This window comes from Pezoporus occidentalis, unplaced genomic scaffold, assembly GCF_034315485.1.
Source record: "Pezoporus occidentalis ecotype Australia unplaced genomic scaffold, CSIRO_AGI_Poc_V1 ctg84, whole genome shotgun sequence".
Taxonomy (NCBI): domain Eukaryota; kingdom Metazoa; phylum Chordata; class Aves; order Psittaciformes; family Psittacidae; genus Pezoporus; species Pezoporus occidentalis.
This window is the reverse complement of record NW_026916203.1, coordinates 2,736,887-2,749,226: the sequence shown is the minus strand read 5'-3', so window position 1 is coordinate 2,749,226 and position 12,340 is coordinate 2,736,887.

Sequence of the window (12,340 nt, the reverse complement as noted above, 5' to 3'; positions counted from 1 at the left end):
CCTGAAAGAATGAGGACAATAGGGTAATAAGTTCTTGTTATTTTTTGGCATTAAACAAATATAATTTGAAATGAAACTAAATCCACATATTTATGCTGCATATAAATAAGTGACATAATGGATATCTCAAGGCATGAGATTTCATTGTGTTATTAGTCTTTCATCCCTATTTCTCCCCTATCTTCCTACCTTTTTCTGATATCATGAACAAACCCATTATCTGTCCTCTTCAAAAAATGGAGGATAAAGTCACTCATCAAAATATCTCTTTTCATGATGCTTACTGTTATCAATCAGTAGGTTTTCTTCCATTTTCTTTGATTTATATATAAACTCCTTGTCTTGAAAAGACATTATTCTGCGTTAGGCCTAAAATGTTCTTTTTACTTATGGTTGTTGAAGAGCTTGGTTTTGTTTTCATGTCTCATGTATTTTTATGTTCCAGGATCCTACTTATCTTTCTGATTTTCTCTTTTGTGAAAGTAAGTGTGTAAGAGCAGAAAAGTATAACACAGCCTAAAATGAACACTGTGAAAGAAAAGCTATACATAGAAAGTGGTGTTTTTTAAATGGGAGTAATAATCTCCAGGTTGCAGTCTTCACAACAAACTAATTTTGTCAAGAAATCCTGCTATTGAGATTCAAAATGAAAAAGACAGAATGGGAGAAGAAGGAAGTAAAGAGCGCATGAAGATCACTGGCAGTAAAAAGCTCGCACTTTGCAGCATTCCAATACACAAGCTATCATGTTTAAATAGTAAGAATACCAATGTGCTTACACACAATTTTTGAACACTATGCAAAAAAACAATGGCAAGTCATGAAGTAAATGTTGTCTTAGCATGGCACACCTGCATTTAAAGAATTGTCTTACATCTATTGTTACTATCAAGTCAAGTACATAAAAAGATCTGTTGCTTAAAAAATTCTAAAAGTTTCTGATCATAAGCTGAGGTAACTGAGGATTTGGTTAATTTTTCATGTAGAAATTCAGGCCTAATAAGTTGTTATAGTGCCTCTCAGATGCTCTGGTTTGCACCTTTTTTTTCATGCTCTATGCAATTTGATTTGTTTCTCTCTATGGGCTTACTTGTTAAGCAAGCAGTTACATTAGCACTTTGCTGCCAGGTTCTGAAATCTCCCTTCTGAGCTAATCTCAGCATGCCTCCATGTCCTCTTCACTTTTCTAATTTTAAAAATTACTCTTTTTCTGTGCACTGTAACTTTATTTAAAAACCACCATCAATTCTTGTACATTGATTATTGTTTAATTTGGCTGATTTTGACATCTCATCTGATGCTGCATGCCAGTAACTTCTAAATGTCTCCTCTATTAATACATACTTACATGGGTAAGAGACAAGAGTAGACAAGATGTCTGAAGTTCTTCTTTTATCATACAAAAACATTGATTAAGCAGATTGAATTTGAATTCACTGAAATGAAGATTAATCTGTCATAATACAGCACAATTTTCAACCTTAGGAAGCAGAGCTAGGATGGAATTAAAAGATAACCCACATGGCTTTAGTAACAAAATGATCTTTTTGCATTTTACAGCAGTTATTTACCACTTTGGTCATCACAGTATTTTTCTATTGAAATCATAACCAGGCCAATCATTAATAATTCCATTCAGAAGAAAGGGAAGAAAATGCCTACATTACAGTGTCAATACAATGCTAAAATAGAGTTCAGCTACATAAAGAATAGGATTTTTACTCTATGTCTTAAAAGCAGATATCTGGTCTGTCACTGCAGAAGTGGAGCTGTTTTTTAAAAAATCTTTGCTGAATGCTTAATACAGTTTCTTGCACAATTTATCATGCAAAGGAGTAGCAAAGATGAAAACAGGACTAAAGTATCTTTATCTTCCTGATCAAAATGGGCATCCAAGTGAGTTTGCACATGTCTGGTAATTCAGTTGATATTACAATCTAGATAACCCTTTCTTCAGCAGTGTTCTTTCCAGTTCATTTTCAGTACTCTAATTTGTTTGCTCTCTGCTGCAATAGCTTGGATAGAGTAGAAGTACATAAGTTTCTATACTATAAATATATTAGTAGACTAATACATTGACACAACAGTAAATATATAGTAATTATATATGAACTAAGTATCAGATATATTTCTATTATATACACTATTCAGTACATATATATTAGATGTGTTAGATATATGCTATAATTGGATATATATTACAATTAAAACTAGGATGACTACCTTCTTGATTTTTTTTTTTTTTTGTGCCTTAGAAATAAAAATAAAGTGAGGAAGGAAAGGCATTACTATTCAGTCTCAGAGTTTTTTTACCACTTACAATCATAGAATTGTAGAATCATAGAATTGTAGAATCACAGAATTGTACAATCACAGAATACCTCAAGTTGGAAAGGATTCATAAAAACCATTGAATCCAACTCCCTGCTCCTCACAGGACTACCTAAAATTGAAATATATGGCCAAGAGCATTACCCAGATGATCCTTGAACTCTGGTAGGTTTGGTAGTATGAGCACTTCCCTGGTGTCCTGGGTTCAGCAGTAGCAGTCATGTTATTTTTTTTCCCTTTGTGGTAGCTGGTACAGTGCTGTGTTTTGACTTCCAGCCTGAGAACAGTGCTGGTGAAGTCGATGTTTTCAGTTGTTGCTAAGTGATGTTTACCCTGACCAAGGACTTTGTGAGGCTCATGCTCTGCCAGGGAGGAGGGGAAGCCGGGAGGAAGCAGAGACGGGGCGCCTGACCCGGGCTAGCCAGGGAGGTATTCCATACCACAGCATGTCATGGCTGGGGTGGGGGGTGACGGGGAGTTACCCGGATGGACACGGGCTTCCGGGTGGAACTCGTTCTCTTGGCCGGTGGTATCGTATTCTCTTCCCTTGTTATTTTCCCTTATCATTGTTGTAGTTGATAGTAGCGGTGGTGATTTGTGTACATTGGTGGCTGGACTGTTCTTGTCTCAACCCGTGGGAGTCGCCCTTTTTTTTTCGATCCTCCTCCCCGTTCCTCCGGGAGTGGGGGAGAGCCCCGGGGGGGGGGGGGGGGACACGGACCTCGATTGTTGTCAGCTCGGTACCACTCACTGGGAGTGAGTGAACAAGTTACCTGACTGGGTTTAAACCACAACACTTGGGGAGCCTGTTCCAGTGACCAACCACCCTTTTAAGTAAAGAACCTTTTCCTAAAGTCCAACCTGAACCTCTACCGATGCAACTTCATTCCATTTCCTTGTGTCCTATTGCTATTCACTGCAGAGAGAAAATCAGCACCTCCCACCCTTCTTCCCCCCTTGAGGACTACTTCTTTAGATAAGTCATCTCTCCTTGAGTGTTGTCCTAGCACAAGAAATGATACACACACACACACAAAAGTGGTGGGGTTTATTAGTTTGTTTGTTTGTTTGGGTTTTTGGTTTGGTTTGGTTTTTTATTATTTCAGTATTTTAGCCCAGTTCAGAGATTATTTTCTTACTACTTCACCTCTAAATGAAGACTGAACAAAAATGGATCAGCATCTTAGGGGAACAGATTGAGTCTTTGTGTACAACCAATAGAAGTGAAAGACAGGTGAGCAAGCTGGTGAAATAGATACCCCCTTGGGAAATTATGCAAAGTTTAATCTTGGGACTCTAGAAAGAAAATCACAACCCATTGTTGACCAAAATGAAAAACCAGGACTCTCTATCTGAAGTTATAACAACCCATATCTTCTGTGGATCATCAGAGAAGGTGGTCTGTAACAAATGCTCCACAATAGATCCAGAAGACAGTCCAAAAAGGTCAGTATTTATGTTAATCTAGTGATTACTGCATGCCACACATACAGCACAAAGGAGCTGAAAGTCCCCCTGCTGATAGTGACAGCAGTCTTATAAAAGGCTTTGCACAGTCTAGCCTGTCACATTAGGGTCAAAATTTTACCTTCTCAGAGCCTTAGCTACATACAAATTTGTCACCTGTGTAATGCTGAGCTTTACTCAGACATAAAATAAAGCTTTGTGCAATTCTCTGACTACTCATTTTCTACAAAAAAGGGAAATTTGTTCACTGAACAAACATGTAGAAACTTAACCATTCTATGATCCTACAATATACATACCTTAAAATGAAGTGGCCTTGATGCAGAACATCACTGCATCATGAATGGGTGCTATTACTGTTCTCATGCAGTGGATCCTTCACTAGAATAAGCACCCACTTCAAAACCTGTGTTGCAAAACATTATTACACAGACACACAGAATCTAATGCAAACACTATAATTCCTGGACAGAAGAGAAGACAGGAACTTTCTTGATGTCATTTTATGTACCATAGTATCATAGTTCTTCATATTCACTAGAACTCACCACAAAGGAGAGAAGGTGTTGAAGTCCCTGCCTTCAACACAACCTAATTTAGACCCTTTTAAAACAGTGAGTATAGATTCACCATTATGGCAGCTGGGACAGCTATAGGAGCTCTGCACAGCGTAATCTGAACCCCCTCCCAGTAGAATGTGTATCACTGTTAATTACAGCTCCACTGCTCTGACACTGCTCAGATATTTCCTACTTTAACTGTATTTCAGAAGGGCAAACTACCATATACATCAGTCAACTACATTTTCTTTTCATTATTATAATACACCTGAGTAACTCTAAGCTATCTGAAAAGAAAGATTAATTTCCCATCTTATTTCCCAAATCTTTAGGAGCAATTTGGCCCTGAAGTTTAAGGATTAAGGTAACTCAATTTATGAACAAAACCAGGAAATTAAATGGGAATCTACATCAGGTCATTGTTTGCTGACGTTTATATATATGCACATACTTTTTCACCTTTGTCATCTATATTCAGTGCAATGTCAAATACGAAGTGAGGTTTCTCTTTATCCCTTATATAAACAGAAAGAGTACTTATACAGGGCAGGTCAACAAAGTCATCTGCTGACCCTATACAGAAATACTTTATGTATGCAAAAAAACCCTGCATAGTGTTTACAGCTTTACACTAAACACTGTTGTAACATCCCTTATATGCTTTCTGAACTGATGTTACTCCCTTGTCTCCTGAGAAATTGCTCTTTATTTGATTTCATTGTTTCTTCAGATAGAAATATGCTTTTAGTCCTGCAGTTAATCTATGGGGTGAGTGATTCGGTTTTGCAGTTTCCTACAAGTAATAAAGGGAGACATCTATGCAGTAATTGAGCTTTCTGTGAAAATCCATCTTCAAGTGCTCAAGAATCTTGAGTTAAAGGACTAGAAATTGTACCTGCATTATTTTTTAATTGTCCTGCTTTAAAAAGAATACATTTACTTGAAAATGATTTACATACGTGTTTCAGTTCATCTGAAAGCACTATCTACTTTTCTAGTACTTTTATGAGGATTATTTGACACACTATCAGAAGTAAAATCCACATAAAACAAAATTGACAGTTATCTGACCTCATGATGAAAGCTATAATAACGTCTGTTCATGCTAAATCTTTCATTTTACTTCTTTCTCATATGCTGGTAAAATTAAGATAGGCTTTGTATAACTCTCTGAGGTAACCAAGTCTCAGATAACTTAGGAACAAAACCCGCAGGTTAATTCTAGATATATTACACCAGCAGCAGACAACCTAGCCCTAGCATTTTATAGGTTAAAAACAACCTCCAACTAGAAACTAACAGGCTGCTAGAACAGAACACACACTGACTGATTACAATTAGCATAAAACTGCCCTGGAAAAGTGGATATCCCTATTCTGAAACAGCTTCAATTTCCAGATGGTCTTATTAAGATGTAGCATCGAGTACTGCAAATTAGATGACTGTAGTCTTTTGACCTAATCCTCAGTTGGCACAAAGTCTCATTGCTATAGGATCTTGCTATTTGTATTTAAGTAGTATTTAAATAAGGCCAAATCTTATACATTTCTTTCTTCCTTAAAGGAATATTAACCTTTGAAGTTGTTTCTGCTTGCTACTGACTCATACGGGAAAAAGCATGGTGGCAGAATCTCCCAGACAACTCTATAATGCATACGTGCGTGTACAGAGATAGAGAACATAGTTCAGGTGCTGTGTGTTTAAATTCACCACCTGTAATATCATGGTCAGTTCTTACACAGTGCCAGAAAAAATAGCACCCATATTCACCACTGATAGAAATCTGGATTTCATATCTCTGACAATATTATCAGCTCTGTGTCTTCTGACTCTTTTCTCCTGTTACTGCCTTAAGAGTCCAGAAATGCCATGGAAACGTTCTTAAAAGAATTTCAGGAGAGGGTGGGTGGAAACAATGTAATAACCACATTTCTAGGGGATGTCCCATCATCCAAACACATAAAATTAATACAGGGAATCTGAAAGTGAGAACATAGAACTCTGCAGAGATCTACAGTATGACCAGGTCAGCCACAGCTGCTGCAGTGGCTCCGGCAGTCATCTTTAGCAATAGGTACAATGAAGATATACCTGTAAGGATTCAGCAGGGTTCATTAGATATCCAAAGCCAACTAAGACCCAAAGGCAACTGGGAAAAATTCTCATGGGTAAGTATAGTCTTACTAAAAGGTCGTGTAGTTCAGTCATCTTGCTAATCTTGCCGTGTTATCTACAGTTTCAGGTAGCCTTCTTTTTTAATCTGATTTATATGTAAGAAAAATGAGTAATCTAATAGGCATCACATTCTTTCGTGGTCACTAGGGTGTCCAGCTGCTCTTGCAATAGCCTGCACAGTAGCTCAGTTTTCTAAGATATGCACAAAGCTTTTTGAGACCTGGTAGTGAGAAATGTGTGGGGATACCATTTTACACTGACAAGCCTTAACAAAGTAAGTTTCCTGGCATATTGTGGTGCTGTGGAGAAAACACAGCACCCTCAGGGTTTAGGCAAGGGATTTGTAGCAGGTATTCGCAGCAAATACAATACTTAAAACCACAGGTCATGCCCACATACTGAATTCTGTGGTTTCTTATTGTACGCAGAGAAATGGCTCAATGTATAATCAGTACTTATGCTTTTCCAAAGCCTAAGCTCAGCAGTCTTGAACATTTCTTTCCTGTTTTAAATAGAACAGTATGGCTTAGAGTCATACCAGAGACTCAATAGCCAAATCTGCCCTAAACCCCAGCAGCCTGGCAGTTTGCTTCACCCTCTCTGTTCTTCCCTAAAAGACTGCATTTCTGAATTACCATTTTTATTGACGGTTCCAGTTGTAATGAGCAGAATGACTCATCCAGTGTTTAAGCTATTAAATATTAGGAGAGTCAAGCAAGACTTTCTTTCGAACTTGCACACTTTAAACACAATTTTCTCCCAGAGTTAGATGGCATTTCTTTCACTTTTAATGGTAGTTATGCAGACCCATAAAGAAGAGGTGCATAGGCCTCAAAAAGATCACAAGCAGCCTGAGAACTCCAGCTCAGTAACACATGTAGCTAATCTTTGTTACTACAGCAAACTACTTAGTACCACCTGTAATACAGAAAATTAAAGGCTATATATGAAAGGGATATGCAAAAGCCACCCACTACTGCAGTAAGGGAAATGCGATTAATCACTATGTGCACTGCCAAAGAAAGATTTGCTTGTGGTAATTACAGAAAAATACAACCTTCCATGGGCAGAAAGGAGAGTAAAAAAGTGAGAATAAAAATAAGTAGCAGAGCACAGCAGACAAAAGAATACAGTTGTTAAGCCTTTAATAAGTTATTGAAATGCCCTTCTTGGCTGCTTACTCTGATCCTTTCTAATAAATTGGGTTTTTTTATTTATCAGTTCCTTCAGTCTAGAACAATAGTTGCTATCAAGGACAGCAGGTCCAACAGAAAACATTCTGTAAATAATAAATATACTTCCACCTCTTCTCAATAAATAAATACAATTTTTGACTATTGAACATGTATTTAGCTAGGCTTTGTTTTTTTCCCTTTCCAGGTATCTGTCCCTGACTTTGATTTGTTTGCTTTTGCCTCTTAATGCTTCTTCCTGCTCCCAAAAATGAAAAAAAAAACCCTGACCATTGTTCTGCTTGCATTCTATTCTATGTATGGATAGTACTAATTGGGAAGAAGGCTGTTCAATTTTTAATGCCTTTAAATGTTTTTGCTACACAGTTTGGTTTCAGTTTTCTAGTTATGGATATATTCTCCCTGTTTCTAGTATGAAAAAAATCATAGTATGCACCCTTTCTTCTGTTTGATGTATTTCTATGTAAATAAAAGTCTGAGGTGATTGAAGCACTGACTCCGTATTAAAATTAAAACCCAGGTTAAAGTTCAGAGAAAGAAGAAAAGGATACAAGGGACTCCTCCACTCTCCTACATGGTAAACTTGCACAGGTAGGGAAGACAAAAACACCATCAGGCTGTTTTAGCTCCTAGTTAAGTGCAGGTAAAGGGAGAGCAGTCACTTTGAAAATATTTCAGAGTCCATGTTTAATTGTAAGATAAGCACCATAGTCAGTCATCGGTTTCAATATCCACAGAGTCCCACGCCTTCTGAGCAACAAAAAGTGAAGCTAAAGGAGACAGTCAAGGTTCTGATCTCAAAATAAGTGAATATTTGCATTTGAGTTAAGACACGAAAACATATAAGCCCAGGTGCTCTTTCAAAATTGATTTTAATAGGTTTCACCCTAGATAATTAATCCAAATGGCACATTGATCATAGAATCATAGAATAGAATCATAGAATAGAACCACAGAATAGTTAGGGTTGGAAAGGACCTAAAGATCATCAAGTTCCAACTCCCCTGACATGGGCAGGCACACCTCCCACTACACCATGTCACCCAAGGCTCTGTCCAACCTTGCCTTGAACAACACCAGGGATGGAGTATTCACAGCTTCCCTGGGCAACCCATTCCAGTGCCTCATCACCCTTACAGTAAAGAACTTATTCCTTGTATCCAATCTAAACTTCCCCTTGAACCCGTTACCCCTTGTCCTGTCACTACAGTCCCTAATGAAGAGTCCCTCCCCAGCATCCCTATAGGCCCTCTTCCAGATACTGGAAGGCTGCTATGAGGTCTCCATGCAACCTTCTCTTCTCCAGGTTGAATAGCCCCAACTTTATCTTTACATGGGAGGTGCTCCAGTCATATATCTTAAATCCAGAATCTAATACGACACTTCTTGCTAATCACTGCCTTGTCATCTACAGTTTCAAATACCTTTATTAATCTTGTCTTCAATGTTTGAATGATGGCACCAGAGTTACAGAGGGCTGTAAGCCTCAGAGGAAGTTATTTGATCACAGGGGAGCTTGTCAGGTCTCATGTCCAAGGGTAACATCAGATAAGATAGAAAATGTTGGTGGTAAATAAAGAATTCTGCACAATGGATAATCAGTATGGTTAAAGCTTCTTATGGGCAGCCTTGGGGTTGCCACGACCCTCTGTGTGGTTGCAGAGGCTGAACCCTAGGACAGAGAAGGCTAATTCCAGCAGTAACTTCTTTCACTGAACTCAGATATCAGGCTGCAGGTTAAGGTTCTCCCCCAAGAGTTCATTTTGCCTTTCTACAGAACTATTCATATTTCCCCATCATTAAGTTTCTTTTGCGGATTTCAGCCTTGCTTCTCTGAAATGCCAAGAGTGCTAAGCAAACTAGTATACTAGTTTCTACACTCAAATACCACACAGTCTGAGCCCGTCATGGATGGCAAAACAGATTAGTTCTGAATTAAAACACGCAGTTTATGCAGAAAGTTTCCACAGAGTAGCAGTCCAAGCTCCATTTTCTGAACAGTACTCATGTAGTATGACAAAAATCTTAGAAAGGAACAGCTTCACTCTATTACAAGATTTTAGACAGCTCTCCCTGTCTCAGACAGCTTAATAGAACGGAAAGGTTACTTTAACAAAAAAAAAAAAAAACAAAAATCCTGGAAGCATATGGCTTTTGAAATGTAGACCCAGCACAGGTAATTTATGATTAGACAAGAGGCCACACACCTGCATCACTCCTTTGCCCTAAGGGTAAAACTTGCAAGGTTTATATAAAGGGAAAGAAAAACAAAAAAAACAGAAAACAAATCTCGGGCAGATAGGAGCTCTTGATAGAAACTTAGTAGCACATAAATAAGAAAAGCTACAAAGAGTAACAAATAGCTAAATTACTTGTAGGAATCTGTCATTATGCTTCTGGAATATTACAACAGTTAAAAAAGGCTGTCAGTAATTTTTAGTGATTCAAAACCTTCAGGAAAGTTCATGTAGACTGATCACTTATAACTACAGCTTTTAATATAGCATACAGCATCGTTTTTCTAGGGGACTTAAGAGTTTGAATCTGTGCAAAACTAACAGCTGAAGAACTCATACTCTTGTGGAAAGTGGAAAAGATATTTTAAAACCTTTTTAAAATGTCTTTTATGTATATTTATGTCTGCATGTCTACACATGTAAAAGGAGTTTCCATTAGAATAATGATTTCATCAATTACAGCTTACTTTTTCACAATACTAATTGAGTGGGTTTTTTAATAGGAAAAGCCCCAGTATACATGTGGAAAAAGGTGAGTATAGAACAATTAATTGATTTACCTAAGGACACTGTTTTTGCCAGAAGACAGACAAAAACTTTCTGAACCAAAGACAATGCTTTATGTTTAAGATTCATCTTTTCTTTCCTTCTCATTCTACGTTATTTGCAGTTTTTAACCTCTTGTTGCTACTAACTCAGACGAAGTTTGCATGGTGAAGTGGAAACAAACAATACACACCTACAGTGAGTTTATTATGTTTACCGATAGCTGTTTTATAATTTTGACTGTGTCTATCAAAAAGGAAATTGTAAGCAAGAGTGGTATTACTACTTTTTTCAAAAAAAAAAAAAAAAAGGAAATCATACTATAAAGCAAAAAGCAAACAATAGGAAGATTTTAGCAGCAAAGATGCTGTATATTTTTGGAGAGTCTGTTTTATTGCATTATTTCTCTGCAAACCTCATAATGATAACTTATCTGAATTTGTTACGATGTTATCTCTTAATTTCCAGTCATTTGATTTTGTATTTTAAAACTGCTTCCCCAAGAGGCTTCACAAGAACATTAAATTAATAAACGTCAACACCTCACACAAAATAGGGATGATTTATTTCTCTACTTGGTCTAAAAAGATAATTGCATGGAAATGTGATGAGTACAAATAACATCTCAAGGTAACTGGATGAGCCAGTAACAATGTTACATACAGTTTAAAGGGTAAAGAAAAAAGACAAAGGCACAAATTTTGTAGCTGGTTATTGATAAAAAAGAATGGTTTGTGTATATGATTTATATTTCTTGATAGGGTCCTGGAGCTGTAGTTAATAATTTCTTATAAAACAGAAGTGATTTTGGAAACCTAACTGGATTTAAAAGGCGCTTTCTTTTGTTTGCTTTTATAGCTGCCTACAATTTGTCCTGAGATTTTACAGCTATTTGTCCAGTACATAACCTGTATCTCCTGTACCTTCATGTAGTAATTTGAAAGGGGGTGTAGTCTTAATTCATATCATTAATCACTGCCATATCTGAATGTCCTACAGAAATTATAGAGAGCCAACTGTAAGCTAAAATCAGATATAGTTTGTATCTTTACTCATTTTTCTTGGACAGTTATTTGTAGGAAACTGTGTACTGCTTGCATTTTTTTTCTTCATTCTTCCTTTGCATCTATCATCATCTAGCTATTGTTCCTAGAAGTAGCAATTAGTGTAGATAGACTGCTATGTAGAGGTAATATTTACATTTCTTTCAGAACATCTTTCATATCTGTAGAGAGAGGAGCTCCATGCAACAGTCTGAGAACATCTCTCCTCAAAAGAACATTTGTGCCATTTTATTTCTCTTGTTGTCAGCGGGGAAGCTTTGCCTCCTCAATGAATCTTGACAGTCAAGAGATTAAATCCCTGAGGCAACCTGCTTTCAAGTGTAATGAGACCCCTGAAGATCAAGATCAGGAACTTGAACGTTTTCATTACCAGGACATCAAGGTAATAGACTGTATAAGCAGCTTTAATTTTTACTGTGAACCTGAAATTACTGAAAGCTGTTGTACCTGATGTCATTGACTTGCCCAGACCATTTGAACTTGAGATTGCACAAAAGCTGTGCCCTCTTTGCAGGTGGCCCAAGGTACAGACATAACTGAGATGTTACAGGATTCAAAGACAAAAAAAAGAAACAAAACCATTTGAAATGTTTGAAAGACAAACTAACATACTTCCACATAGGAATCTGATAATTAAATTGTTCATGCCATAGTACCATTAATGCAATTTTTCCAAGGCTAGTGAGATTTTGCTTACACTTTTTACATACTTTTTTACTATGGACGCTTTGGCTTCAAGGCTAGCCAATGTATATTTTGCTTAAAAA